General features: G+C 38.2%; 1 protein-coding gene across 4 annotated transcripts in view; it reads right to left on the reverse strand.

Moving 5' to 3' along the window:
* The window catches only part of LOC131075955 (long chain base biosynthesis protein 1b), a 108,448-nt gene that overhangs the window by 53,008 nt on the left and 39,924 nt on the right, over positions 1–15,516 (reverse strand). The gene's annotated exons all lie outside the window — the stretch shown is intronic.

Below are 15,516 nucleotides of genomic sequence, written 5' to 3' on the forward strand. Positions count from 1 at the left end.
GGTCCACTGAGAAGCAGATATCATTAATGGTTGAGCTACAACAATGTGGTCCACATAATTTGCCATGAACCCTGTCACCTAAGATTCAGGTAATGAGGCCAATTGCAAAATACTTTTCCAATGTGATAAAAGAAATCATAATGATAAGGCTACAAGACATATGAGAGTGTACCTTACCATGTATTATAAAGATTTATATATGTATGAAAATGACAGCTGTAAATGTTCCCCAAACCTCCACATGCATACACCCTAGAGTCAAAGTTCATATGGAGCATAAAATGCTTCTTTCAAAACAGACTACAGTTATCCAGTATAGGGTTCTTTATTTAAAAACATATATATAGTTTTATGTGAGAGATAATTATGTTTTGGTTTGTTCATATTCAAAACAAGTAATCTTAGCCCAACAATGATTTTCTTTTAAATTAAGATGCAATGCCACTGAAATGCCTACCCTGCATATCAAATTCTGCATCTTTGCACTTAAGTATTGTCTCCATCACGTCCAGAAAAAGATTGTCATTTTCATCTTTGGCTCATCATTGCAACAGCTCTATGTTTGTTTTTTATCAGTAATTGATACTTTCTATTGATACGAAAATTATTTTACAAAAGATATATTGAACCAAAGTATTTTCAAGTAGTCTATCGAAACAAAAAACATCCCTATTATGAAAAAACTCCCAGCCCGACAACTCCCCAATTGAAACACTTCAATAAAAGTATACAAAAGATATACAAAAAATGCAGAAAACCAACCCCTACGGCCCACTGGTCAGTGCTAATTCCTTGCCTTTGTCTCTCATGTCAATCTCCTCCCTCAGGTCTGCAGATTCATCCAGATCATCGTGGTCTTCGGGAGCGAATCCTATCCACAAAGTTCATTGCGATGTCTTCTTCCTAGAGCCTCTTGGACATCCTCTCTTCCTCCTAAAGGAGGAACCCGAGCCCGAATCTTCATTTGTCAACTTGCATTCCTTCGACCCCCATTTTGCCAACTCCCTGCGTATTTCTTGTCTTTCCCATGCACGAAGGTATTCCTCCACTCCATGCAGGCCATTCTGTGCAGCTACCCATAGAACTTCTTTGTTGCTATCTGCACTCCATAAGAGATATGGTTGTAGTGGTGCATGGAAATTTTTCGAGTGTAACCAAACTCCATTCGAGCAGACAAACCCAATCCCATCTCTTGACATATTCAAAAAACTCTCTAACCGTCCACACCATTCCTCCTTAATGCTATTCACACCAACTCAAAGCACCACGTTGTGAACATGGAAGCGATATCCACATTTGACTGATACTTGAATTAGGCCTTCAAGTACTCCTCCCCGAGCACCAACTTGATTCGAGTTAGAAACTCTTGATCTTCAAAGCGAAAGACATTTGATAGTCTTTCGTCAGAGATTTGGCCCCAAAAGGCCACCATAGGTCTTGCCGCCCGCAACGAGAAATTGGGTTCCATCGCAGCTCTATCAAAGCACCTCACACCTGGTTTCTCCATCACCCCCGTCAACTCTGCCTGAAGCTCTGTCGAAGTGCAATAGAAGCTTCAAGCAAACATAAAGTTTTATCTACCTCCTCGTAAATGTTGAAGTTGAGTCCAGGTTGGTGAGAATGTGGTGGGCGTGCAAACCTTCAACTGCAGAACCATCCAACTCCAGGCGTTGCCCAGCCCGAGGCGGACCTAAGAAGATATGCCTTAAAGACCCATCCCCCGTACTGCCATCATATCTCGGTTGCGGATCGCGTCATTAACTCCATCCTCCATTTCATCGGCCAATGGATACAATTTCACCTAACTATCTAGTGGGTTGATTTCAAATTATCCAAATGATCGAAAATTGTGTCTCCAACTTGGAGTGCAAAAGACTCATTCGCACTCCTATCTGCCTCCACATTTTGTTCCCTTCTTACATGCGTCACATTAAAGTCTTGGAAAGATGCTAGTCTTTCTCTTATATCCTTTATCTCCCGATCAATTTTCCAATACTATGATCCCCCACAAACTATGGCGTTGATGATAATTTTGGAGTCCCCCTCAAGGTGTAACTTCGTCACCCCAATTCTTTTTGCCAATTGGATAGCCATAGAAGCGGCCTGCACTTCCACTTCATTGTTCATTCCTTGTGATAACCTTTGTTTTCCTCTAGCTATCACACAACTCTAGGCATTTCTTGCCACACACCCTGCTCCAAAGGGACCTAGGTTTCCTTTCGCAGCACCGTCAAAGTTAATCTTAATCCATCTTGGTTCAGGTGGAGTTCAACCTGTGGCAACAGCTCTATGTTAATTCCACAAAGAATTGTTCCTTTTGACTTTGATTTTTTTTCCCAAGGTAATAACACTTAGTACTCAAATGCTTGTGACAATATTTAAACTACATGAGTTCGAATATTGGCCACTAGGTATGTTTTCAAGCTACCACTCAGCAAAATTGGGCACACCCAATTTTGACTCAGACTTGATGACTCAAAATGAAAAAAATATGTAAATTTATAAAAATAAATAAATATCATCCAAAATAAAATTACAAAACATATGAAATAGGTCCATAAAACATTGGGGAAGTGTTCTCTTTTAGATTTGAATACAAAAGGAGTACAATATCACATAGACTTGTCAGTGCAACAGTTGATAATATGATATGAATAGCATGATGCTTGAAAACCATCATCAAAAATTAAAATTTCATTCAAGTTACAACATTTTAAATTTTCATCTTCCCCAAATAGATCCTACTGATGGTTAGGTCACTGATTCTACTCTCAAACTACAAGTTAATGACTCCTCAAGACTATCCTTATCCTCAACCATGAACTCCTCCAATCCAATGCTTCCTAATTCTACTTTTACTTCACCCTCCTCTAGTTTGCTCTCAAATTCAGCAATCTCAGTTTCTATAAACAAATTATTCCCATTGACAGCAATACATTCATCGTATGGATTAATGTCACCCTTATCAATTACCTCATGACTGAAATGATGATTGAATATTATTAACAAAGGAGAGGAATAATCCTTTTATAAGCAATTTACAAAACATCTTTCCATAATGGAAACGATCGAGAACTAAAGATAGAATAGAAAGATTCTAAATACTGACTTACAGAATAGAAAGTTACTAAAAACTAACTAAACGACTTAAACGACCATTATAAGCTAAATATTACAATGTTACTTTAATACCCTCCCTTAATGGCAATTCTACTAACTATCATGCAGAAGACTTCTCATAATCTGCTAGTCTTTTGGCCATGAATGCATAGAAGGCTAACCCCTTGTCCTCTAAATGCTCTTTGACATGAACCTGATGTTTAGACCCTCCCCTTAGTTGGATTTTTTATCAGCCAACCACTTTCTGTAGAAATTCTTCATATGGCCAATTTTACCACAACAGTCACACCCTCCCACTATCCAAAGACACGGAAAACAAGATTAAAAATAGCTTCTCAAATACCTTTGATTTTTGTTATAAAAAAATCGGCAAAAAAACTGACACCTACAATTTTGTCCAAAAATCTTCAAAAAAAGCTGCTGCTAAATAGCACCACGATTTTGTGGAAAAAACCATCATACCCTCGATGCGATGATAATCACACACAATGTTGTGAAAAAATCGTCAAAAAACATTCGTTTTGTGGAAAAAATGGTTTAAAAACCTTCATTATGAGGAAAAACGGTAAAAACCCATGATTTACAAAAAGTCGTCAAAACAAAGAAAAAGAAGACCACCAAATTTAGGCAAAATCATGAAAAAACCTGCAACGATTTTTGGGAAAAAATCATGCAAAAAAACCTCAACGATTTTTTGGAAAAAAATCATGCAAAACTCACCAGCAAAGAACCCATCATTTTTGCAAAAACCCTAGGTCGATAAGAAAATGCTGAAAAACCCCAAGAACAATGACTGCACATGGCCATACAATCCCATCGTGCAGAAAAAAAACTTCAAACAGCAGAAACCCTTTGTTGTGTTCATAGGTCACCACAACAATATGCTGGAAAAAAGCCCTAGTACAAGATAAACCCATAGCCGTTGCATATGAAAGAACCCATGATTTAAAAAAAAACTCAAAAATCCGCAATTTCCAGAAAAGAAAAAACCCTCACCTGCAATTTTAAATCTATAATCTTTAGATTCAAAAATACCTTCAATTATTTTTTCAAAAAAACCACGATTTCGTTTAAAAAAATCAACAAAAACTTCTTAAAAAAAATTGCAAAAAATATTCTTTTAGGAAAAACCACCAATTTTTGTTTTTAAAAAAATTCGCCAAAAAAACAATTAAATCTGAGCTCTAATACCATGAAATGATAATTGAATATTATTAATAAAGGAGAGGAATACTCCATTTATAAGCAATTATAGGATATCTTTCCATAATGGAAACAATTCAGAACTAAAGACAGAATTCTAAATACTAATTGCCTGACTTACAAAATAGAAAGTTACTAAAAACTATCTATATGACTTAAATGACCATTAAAAGCTAAATATTACAATATTACTCTAATTATGACTAAATTGAGCCCTCCACCTTTTTTTAGAGAAAGCAAAGGTTGTAGTGCACGAAGATGAGTTTGTTGAGGCATTTTGTGCAATCTATTGCACTTCTCTATGTGAATACAATCAAATAAATTCAAGAGTAGCCGGATACGCCCACACTCCCTCCTTACGCATGCATACCACCGTATTTGATACGGATACACGTATGATATGGTGTGGATATGCATCAGATACTGTACCCACATGTGCCCAAAAACCATTAATTTTCCAATTGCACCAGATACCATGTGATTTGATTTTTTTTTAAAACACTAACATGAATCTTCCTAAAATTAATTTAGAAAAACTTCAAACGTGTCAAAAAAAAGTTATAAAAAAACCTACACTGAATGAGGAAACCAAACAAAATATTCCTCTGTTTCAACGATTCAATTTTTCTAGGTTCTCTTAATACAACTATACCATTTTTTTGAAATTTTAATTTTACAGATTTAAAAATAATACTTTTTTATAATTTATATTATATATTTAACATTTATAAGTTGCTTAAATTACATAGTAATAAAAAAGTAATGTCCCATAAATTTGGGACATTTCATGTAATAAAATAGAGCTCTACAATTATCAGCGAAATATGTGTTAAGCTTGCGCCAACACAGAGTGATGAGGAGGGAGAGTGGTGGGAATTCAATGAAGTCTCCATCAGAAGATATTGCAAAATCTTTAGGATTGCTGGGAGGCCCTTTGCTGGGAGGAACAAAACATGCGTCTTTCCCGTCACATCTCCCCAACTCATCGGGCTTTGCCAATAACTCTGTGGGTCAAGCTCACGAATACAAAAAAGTTTTAAATAGTAGATGGCTAAACCCTAGCCAGAATTGCAAATTGCAACCACGGAGTGCTCACTCTCACCTGCCGCGTAAACCCAACTCGGACGCTGGCAGAAACCCTAGGACATACCCCACGCCTTCTTTGAATGGCAACCCTAGCCGAGCATACAGAGATTTCAAGAAAGCTTCGCCCCAGGTACCAGCGAATAGAGGTCAGACTATCAATATAGATCACCATCAGACAAGCAAGGTCATTAGTCTGAATTCGAGCCTTCTACAAGAACAATGGAATTACTATCACAATAATGGAATAATAGCATTTTGGCATGGCAAGAACCTTTCTTTTATGAACTTGAAGGAGTGGTGGCAAGTGAGATTCGCTAATCAGGTAAGTATCTATGACCTAGGTAATAACTACTTATTAATTACGTGTTGTAATGCGAAGGTTAAAAATGAAATTATAAATGGTGCTATTAAATTGTGCAGAGGATATATGTTCCAATGCTTCGATTGGATGCCGAATTTTAATTCTAAAAACTTTAAAACTAGGAATTATGTGGAATGGTTTAATATAGGTCCCGTGCCAATGGAATTTCATACCCTAGAGATAAGGAGGATCATAGGCTCGCAATTAGGAAATTTTCTAGGTGTAGAAGGAATCTTGAGTAGTAATTTGGCAAATGATATTAAACTTCTGATAGAATTCAACTCTAAAAACCATTCTTTGGATCCCATTGAATTAAATATTGAGCTGGGAAGATGGAGTATTTTCCCTTCCTTTTATGAGGGTGAAATTGATACTTTTAATATTTTTATGAACAAGATTCAGAGAAGGAAACAATCATCAGAAGGTCAAACCTCTATCTCAACCTCCCCTAATAAAGCATAAGCAACGGTCTATAGCAGAGGCTTTGAATCCAAAGTCTGTCAAACATTCCATGAACCCTAGGATAGATTATAGGACAGTTAGTTCAGGTTGTAAAAATAACATATCACAATCGAATGATATTGTCACGAAGGGCCACTCTAAGGGCCAAGCCTCTAAATCTATATCTCTGGGAGGCCTTCCCTCAGTAGGTATTTGTTCAAGCTCAGGAGAAGATAAAGGGAAGGACAAAAGCAAAAGTCTTAGCGCTAGCCCTCTCAAGCAAGGAGAAGAGAGCCAAGTGGTTTCAGATAATATAGCAGAATTGCAGCAACTACTGCTAGATGCGGACAAATTTAAGGCAGATGTACAGGAGCAATTAGAACTATTGGATCAACAAGTTATCCCAGCCCAGAATGAGATTGATGGTCCGGTCCTATTTGAGCAGGAAGCAAATGATCTAGGGTTAGAACTTCCTTTTGACCAGTTCACAAAGTTGGAGGAAGTCGTGAGGTCAGTTAAGCGTAGGGGTAGGAAATCTCTGTCAGAGCTTAGAAACATTGATGGAGAAGCTATAGGGCAAGCGAGCAAGCCACAATAACCACGATTCTACATGCAGGGAAGGGGAAGTTCCTTCCCGCTCAGCCATGAAAATCATAACGTGGAATGTTAGCAATGTAATTTAAAACGCTGCATTCTAACCGTTAAAGCCGAACCATCTTTAGTCCAGGAGACCAAACTAAACCAGGAAGAGATAGATAAATTTAGGAGACATCTTGGCCACCTATTTTGGGAAGTGGTCCCTGCGGAAGGAATATCTGGGGTTCTAGGCATTATCTGGGATCCAAGGCAGGTATTAGTAGACATTTTGTCATGTAATAGATTTTCGATGTGCTCCCTAGTAAAGAACTTCAGCAATAAGATGAATCTCACTCTTTGTTAACATATATGGGCCCATCCCTACAAATGAGAAGTCAGCAATATCGAACGAAATCAGCCAGTTGCTATCATCGCATCCAGAATGGAATTGTGTTTTAGGAGGGGATTTCAATGCCATGGCTGATCTCTCAGAAAAGTCAAGGGCGTTAAGAAGTGACCCCAAATCTCTAATAGATTTTAGAAACTGGATTAATCATCACAACATGATAGATATTACTACTGACAATGGTTCCTTCACTTGGAATAACAGAAGGCAAGGTTTCAGTAATATTGTTGAAAGATTGGATAGATTACTCTTTAAAGGTAAAATCTTAGAATTTCAATATTTCTTCAAGGCCCGCATCCTTCCCTTCTCGAGCTCGGATCATTTCCCAGTCCAACTCACCATTGTAGAGGAATCTAAACCCAAACGATACCCATTCAAATTTGAGAAAATGTGGCTGAAGAATGAAAACTTTTTAGAAAATGTAGAAAGATGGTGGAAAGAAGCAGATATTGGTGGATCAAAACTTTATTGCTTTGTCACCAAACTTAAATATATTAAAAGGCAACTTCTTCAAAGGAATAAGGAGACATTTGGTAATATCTTTTAGCCAAAAAGACAATAGAAACGGACTTGTCTCTCCTAAATGAGAAAATTATCAAAGAGGGGATGGACCAAGTCAGTGTCTTAAGGGAGAAAGAGCTACTTCTAAAATACGAAGACATTTTGTCCAAAGAAGAAATCTTTTGGACGCAAAAATCCAGAGAAACGCGGATTTCAGAGGGTAACTACAACACCAAGTTCTTCCATACCTCTGCTAAGCACAGAAATAGGATAAATAAAATCACCCAAATCAGCAGTGAGTCAGGTTTGGTTCTAAAGGAACATGGGGAGATTGCAGATGAAGTCGTTTCCTTTTTCCAAAGGTTACTAAACAGCGAAGTATCCTCCCTGTTGATGTGTTTTTCAGGCACATGCGAACACAGAATAAAATACCCAAAGGTATCTTATCCTCTCTTGAGCAAAGTTTCCTGACTGCTGAAGATCTCGCCGAAGGATCAGTTGAGGCAACTCCAAGGTTCTTGTATGTAGGTTCTCTACTCGTGGATAAGCTCTTTGTGGTATGATGTGATTTTGCTGGAATCACAAGGGGACTTACACTTGATGACTAAACGTCTGATTTGCTTTGAACATTGCTGGAACACAGGATTTCACTAGCCTAGATTTTTTGAAAAAAAGGAAAAGGATGAGGGCGAGGAAAGGATCTAATTCTGACACTAAGAATGTAGGAGCAATGAATGATCTTTGATGAAATTCTAACTGAGTCTTGTTTTGACATCCCAGGACCATCTCCACAAGGTTAGTGCGATCTTCGGAGGAAAACTTTTATGATGTTTAGATCATCGCTATAGGCATAGACACCATCAAGCTGATGCATATCAGTGAAGAAGCGACAATTGAAGTTAAGCTTAAGCTAAATGATTCCAGTTGACTACACAAGGCAAGTCTGCAATCAACAAACTGCTAGTAGTATGGATATACAAATTTCACCATCAATCAAACACATTTATTCCACTCATCTAATAACATGAAATCAAATCTGAGAAGTATAGAGACCATGCAAATTGTTGAATCGACCCATAGATTTCACCATTTCTTCAATGAAGTTTACAAGTCTTTTACAACAACATCTTGGCAACAATCTTTGCCTTCTCTTTCTATTCTACTCTAACTGCTATTCTATTTGCTATTAATCATTAGCTATTCTAACCTCTATGAACTAACTATTAACCTTCTAGCTATTAATGACTAACTATTCTCTAACTATTGACTAACTATTAGCCTTTACAAAATGAAGAGCCAGGCTTATATAGTGCCCACAATACAATTCAATGGCTTAGATCAATTTGAGATCAATGGCCAAGATTTTACAATGAAAACCCTAATTAGGGTTTGTTACAACAAACTTAATTCTGACCAATGAAATAATTGCATTATTTGGACACATGTCTTCTCTGGAATATTCGACCAATGGATAGCCGAGGTAGGTACATCGAAATTTGTGTCTTTTTTGATGAGTCAGGTACATTGAACCTGGACATGTTGAGGTGGACCAATCCAAATGAAGGGATGATGACTGGGACGCCACCTTGTCTGACACTTGCAACTTGGTATATATTCAATTTGATGATGTTGAGAAGATGACTTTAATTAACTTTTCTGGCACCGTCTGCTTCTTCAACAAACCCTTTCTTTAATCCTCTTTTGTCTTTGATGTGCAGGATGGATGGTGTACCTTCCCTTAAAATGCTAGGCTGGAAGAGGTCGTCCCTGTCAATGCTAGACCGGAGAAGGCCATCCTTGATGATGTTGGGCTGGAGAAGGACGTCCTTGTTGATGCCGGATTGGAGAAGGTCGTCCTTGTTGATGCTGGACCGGAGAAGGTCGCCTTTTAATTGCAAGACAAACAAAAAGATGATTAAGGACACATAATAAATTCATTTCAACATAGCATTTTATACCTTAAATCATCAACAAGAAGACATCAAAATTAAGTTTGTTCAAGAGTCTTACCAGGGACATGCCCTATAAGAATTTCGCCCTGGACCCTCTAGAAGGGTCAGGAGCGAATTTTTTGCTTGTAGCTTACTTCTCCATCATTTCAACTTGAATTTACCTCCAAGGCTCAGGACACATTGCCTCACTCCTATCTAGGCCATAAAAATCAAAATTTTAACTTGTCTTGCAAAGAAAGTAGGTGATCCTAGGATTTTCGCTCTGGACCCTTTGGAAGGGTCAAGAGTGAAAATCACTTTTTGGCTCAATTCCCTCAATCTTGATAATAATTGGCAATTTGGAGTCATTCCTAAGGCCTTCTTTAATCATGACCCACACTAGATTTGGCATGAAACTAAGGGAAAAGATAGGTTTTGCACAATTTCGCCCTGGACCCTCTGGAAGGGTCAGGAGCGAATTTCCCTTTCTAGCCCAAAATCATAATTTTTTGAGACAACAATCAATTCAAGGACAATCTCAAGGGCATCCCTCACCTTGGTCTAGGCATGGCTTGGTACAAATTTTGGAGAAAATGATGGGTTTTAGGATTTTCGCTCTAGACCATTTGGAAGGGTTAGGAGCGAAAATCTCATTTGGCTTCAAAATTTGCATTCTTGGTGACCAAAATCCACTCCAAAGCAATCCAAATGACCTCTCTCATGCTTTTCCAAGCTTGGCTTTGCTCAAAATTTGGAAGAAAAGATGATTTTAAGGATTTTCGCTCTGGACCCTTTGGAAGGGTCAGGAGCGAAAATCACTTTTAGGCTCAATTCCTTCATCATTCATGGTCTCTAGCAACTTAAAGTCACTCTTAAGGGCAACTTCCTCTTGATTTTGCCTTATCCCACACTTGACCTAGCAAAAACTTGATAGCAAAAAGAAGTTTTGAGAAAATTCGCTCTGGACCCTTTGGAAGGGTCAGGAGCGAAATTCTCATTCTTGACCAAAAATCATCATTTTTCAACTTGAAACTTCTTTGCAAGGTAGGATTTCATCTTTCATTGCCCTTGTCCAAGAAAGGTCAAAAAGTAGGTTTATAAGGAATTTCACTCTGGACCCTTTGGAAGGGTCAGGAGCGAAATTTCCTTTCCTGGCTAGAATCCTTCATTTTCATAACTTCCAAACATTCTCAAAGGCTAAATCATGCTCATTCTTCTTCTCATCATGTCTTGGTCATCAAGATTTGGCTAAACAAGGAAAGAAATGCCTCTTAGAGAGATTTTCGCTCTGGACCCTTTGGAAGGGTCAGGAGCGAAAATCTTGACTTGGGCTAAATTCTTCATTTCTCCCTTTCAAAACGACCTCAAGAGGCAAAGACAAGTTATTTCTCTTCCATCCATGTCATAACAAATCAAAACTTGATCTTCTTCATTGCAAAAATAAGAGCTTTTAGGAATTTCGCTCTGGACCCTTTGGAAGGGTCAATAGCGAAATTTCCCTTTTGGTCCAAAATCCTTCATTTCTCAACGCTTTCAAACACTTCAAAGGCAACAAGAATGTCCATCCTTCCTTCCAAGATACCCTGCAAATCAAAAATTAGTCAAACTTAGGAGGAAATGAGCTTTAAGAAGATTTTCGCTCTGGACCCCTTGGAAGGGTCAAGAGCGAAAATCTCATTCTAGGCTAGATTACTCACTTTTCAAACTTCAAACCACTTCAAGAAGCAAACTTAGATCATTTTCCACCTGAGGAAGAAGGTTTCAAGGTCAAACAAGGTAGCAAATGAAGTTTATGATGAATTTCGCTTTGGACCCTTTGGAAGGGTCAGGAGCGAAATTCTCCTTTAGGCCAAAATCTTGTTTTTAAAATCAATCAAACTCCCTCTCAAGGCAAAAACATACCCATTCATCTCCCATCAAGCCAACGCCTAGCCAAAATAAGGAGGAAAACAAGAGTTATAAAGATTTTCGCTCTGGACCCTTTGGAAGGGTCAGGAGCGAAATTCCTAATCTTGGCCAAGATCCTGACTTCATTTTCACATTTCTTCATTCAAACAAGCGTTTTTTCCTTCATTCAAGCCTGAGAATGCGTTAGTTCTAGGTTTTGGTCAAAGTAGAATGTCCTATGGAGAATTTCGCTCTGGACCCTTTGGAAGGGTCAGGAGCAAAATTTGACATTTTGGACTCTCCGTCAGGATCATTTTATGGAATATAACATTTAAGTATAAGTTATATTCCATATATACTTTCAGGATGTTTGAGAGTGGTTTCGGACCTCCAGGAGTTATATTGCAAAATCTAGTTTTTGGAGGATTCTTCAGTTTTCCAGACTTAGTCAAATTTCAGGATCAAGACATTCCAGACTTAGCCAAATTTCAGGGCATTTGAAGATCAGTATTACATTCCAGACTTCATCACTCACCAACTCGACCTAACTCAGACCTTCAAGGATGATACTCACTCACAAAGCAAGACACAATTAGCAACAAGATCAAAACCAGGCCCTAAGGAAGACTCTCAAAGAAACCCTAATTCTGGGGCCCCAAAGACTCACCTTGCTCAAGCAAAGCCTACCATCCTATTGATCCCCTGGCGACACTCAAAATGCAAAGGCTAACAGACAAACCCTAAACACCTAGAAAACAAACCCTAGAAAGCAAAAAGCAGGGGTCCCCATTTGCAATGGGGCGATGTGTGAATACATCACAACACAACCTAACAACTCAACCCTCCCTGCTTAATTATATTCCTAAGTTAATAACAGATATGCAAAATAACTTCTTAAATGGCAAATTCACAAAACAGGAAATTGAGGATGCTTTAAAGTAGCTTCACTCGGACAAGGCCCTTGGTCCTCATGGTTTCGCAACATGCTTCTTTCAGGCTTGTTGGCATTTCTTAGGTGATGAGATGGTAAAGGCCTTGGAAGGAGCCAGATGCTCTGGAAGATTTCTCAAGGAAATCAATAACACCTTTTTAGCATTAATACCTAAAAAAGAAAAAGTGGAAAGTATGAATGATCTCAGACCTATCTCTCTCTGCAATACCATATATAAGGTGTTTTCAAAAGCGTTAGCTAATCATCTCAAACTACTATTATATACCATTATTTCAGAGGAACAGACTGGTTTCGTCCCAGGTAGGTCCATTTATGATGGGGTTATCATAGCACAGGAGGCCATACATTCTATTCAGCACAATCATCAAACCTGCATGTTGATGAAATTGGATATTAGGAAAGCTTATGACATGGTCAATTGGAGGTTTTTATGCAAATGCTCAGAGAATTTTGGCTTTTAATCGATCTTGGATCAATCTTATTTATGAATGCATATCAACCCCTAAGATCTCAATATTAGTTAATGGAACTCCCGAAGGTTTCTTTGAAATCACTTGAGGTTTGAGGCAAGGGGATCCACTATCCCCTTTCCTCTTCATCATCATGGCAAAACCCTTAGGTAGGACCATTCAAAAATCCCACGAGTTGGGCAATATCTCTGGAATCAAAATCACTAGCAATCACCCTATTGTCACCCATCAACAATTTGCGGATGACACTCTTCTATTTGGGAATAGTAGCATAGTAGAAGCCAGAAATTTCAAACTTATTTTAGATTGGTTCTCCAAAGCTTCAGGCCAAAAGGTGAACAAGGATATATCCAATCTATTCTTCTTCAATACGGATGCTAGAGTGGACAGAGCAATCTCCAATATTTTAGGTTTCCATTAGGATCTCTTACGTGCAAATATTTAGGCTTACCTGTAGATAAAAGTTAGAAGTCATCAAATCTTCGGGAAAACATATTGACAAAACTAGATCAAAAATTGCAAAGCTGGAAAGCCAGATGGTTGTCAGCGGCAGGTAGAGTAAATATGTTACGATCTGTTCTTTCAGCTCTTCCACAGTACCAGATGACGTGTTATCCTATACCACAGGGTTGAGAACAAGTTAAACCAAAAACTTAGAACCTTCTTTTGGCAAGGGTTGGTAGATAAGAAGAAATTTGCTTTAATAGCATGGGATAAGATATGTCAACCTAAGGAGAAAGGGGGACTAGGTATTAAAAACCAGGCCTTTCAGAATAAGGCACTAGGGGCTAAGTTAGTTTGGAAAATGTTTAAGGACCCACAAAGGAAATGGGTTAGCATTTTGGCTAATAAATATTTAGATCCAAGGGATCTGATTAGTATATTCAGAACCCAGAACCCGCCAAAAGGTTCAAGAATTTGGAATTTCTTAGTCAGTTGCAGAGAGGTCATCCTTCAATACCTTTCGTGGAACATTGGGAAAGGTGATCAAGCCCTCTTCCGAGACGATTCTTGGGGTGGATATCCCCCTTTAGATAAGGTATTAAATAATCAACCCTTGAAGAAGGCCTTGGAGGTAAAGATGGGTAGGTTGGTGGCTGATTACGTAATCTGCAACCCGGAGGACCCTGCTCTGGGTTGGGGGTGAAGTTTGCAGATGAATTGGGATTGCAGAAAGAAGAATATAAAATAATTAAAGAAATTTTAGATCAACGGAAGATAGCTCCCAGTTTTAAACCAGATACCCTTATATGGTCCCATGCCCCGTCAGGAGAATATAAGGTCAAGGAAGGATATAATCTCTTCTATAACAAACTTTATCCCAACAAAACAGAGCTCCCAATTACGTTGTGCTAGGACAAACTATGCCTCCCGAAAGCAGGTCTATTCTTATGGGCAGCAATGCAAAAGAGAGTTTTGACCACAGATTGATTTTAAAAATTACGTTATGCTGGTCCTAGTAGATGCCCTCTCTGCCTCCAGGCAAAAGAGTCAGTAGATCATTTATTTCTCAATTGCAACTACACCTATCAAGGATGGGCTTGGTTGATCAACAAACTTAGCTGGCAAACAGCATTGCCTAACCTTTTGTTAGAAGTTTTGGTAGATTGGCCTACTCATCTTAAATCCGGATTTTTTGGAGTACTATGGATTATCTCCCTATCGATCTTTCTATGGGAGATATGGAAGGAAAGGAATAGGAGAATCTTTAAGGACATGGCTATGCCTGTGGAGCAGCTTTGGAATTAAATAGAGGCCCCTATAACCGAAGTCGCTAATTGTAAATTGAGCATAGGAAAACTTAATAATCTACAATTCACATTTAGAGATGAGATACTTAGGAAAAATTGGCAAGGCCTTATCATACCACCCTTTGTAGGTGTGGGAGGAATCAAAGCAATAGACCTGAGGAAAGTCTACAAGTGGTCACCTCCAGCTAAAGGGTGGTTTAAGCTCAATTTTGATGGGGCCTTGAGAGGAAATCCTGTAGTAGCTGGGATTGGGGGTGTTATTCACTTGTGGGATGGCGCGATTGTAGCTAGGTTTTCAAAACCTATTGGGTCCTCAACCAATAATGAAGCCGAACTAGAATCTCTTGCTGAAGGACTCTAACTCTATAATGACCTGGGAATCAAGAAATTAGAGATAGGAGACTCTGCACTAACAATTAATGCATTGAGGTCAGGGAGTACCCCAAATTGGAGACTAAATAATTTGGTTGCTAGAGCCTCGGAGATTCTAAAGCATTTTAAATATACTACGATTAATCATATCTATAGAGAAGGGAATCTGCTGGCAGACTCCCTAGCTAATCAAGGTACAGACGGTATCTGGGAAGAAAGAGTAGGCATGGGGTAGTTCACCATCTTGGTTTCTTTAAATCTCCTGTTTATTTACACCTGCATAATTATATATATATATATATATACACATATGTATGTGTATGGATATATATATATATATATATATATATACACATATATATACATATTCGTATCCATACACATACATATGTGTGTGTGTGTTTTATATATTCTGTCATATATTAGTATATATATAAGTATTAATATATTGTCATATTT

Source organism: Cryptomeria japonica, chromosome 9, assembly GCF_030272615.1.
Source record: "Cryptomeria japonica chromosome 9, Sugi_1.0, whole genome shotgun sequence".
Classification (NCBI taxonomy): domain Eukaryota; kingdom Viridiplantae; phylum Streptophyta; class Pinopsida; order Cupressales; family Cupressaceae; genus Cryptomeria; species Cryptomeria japonica.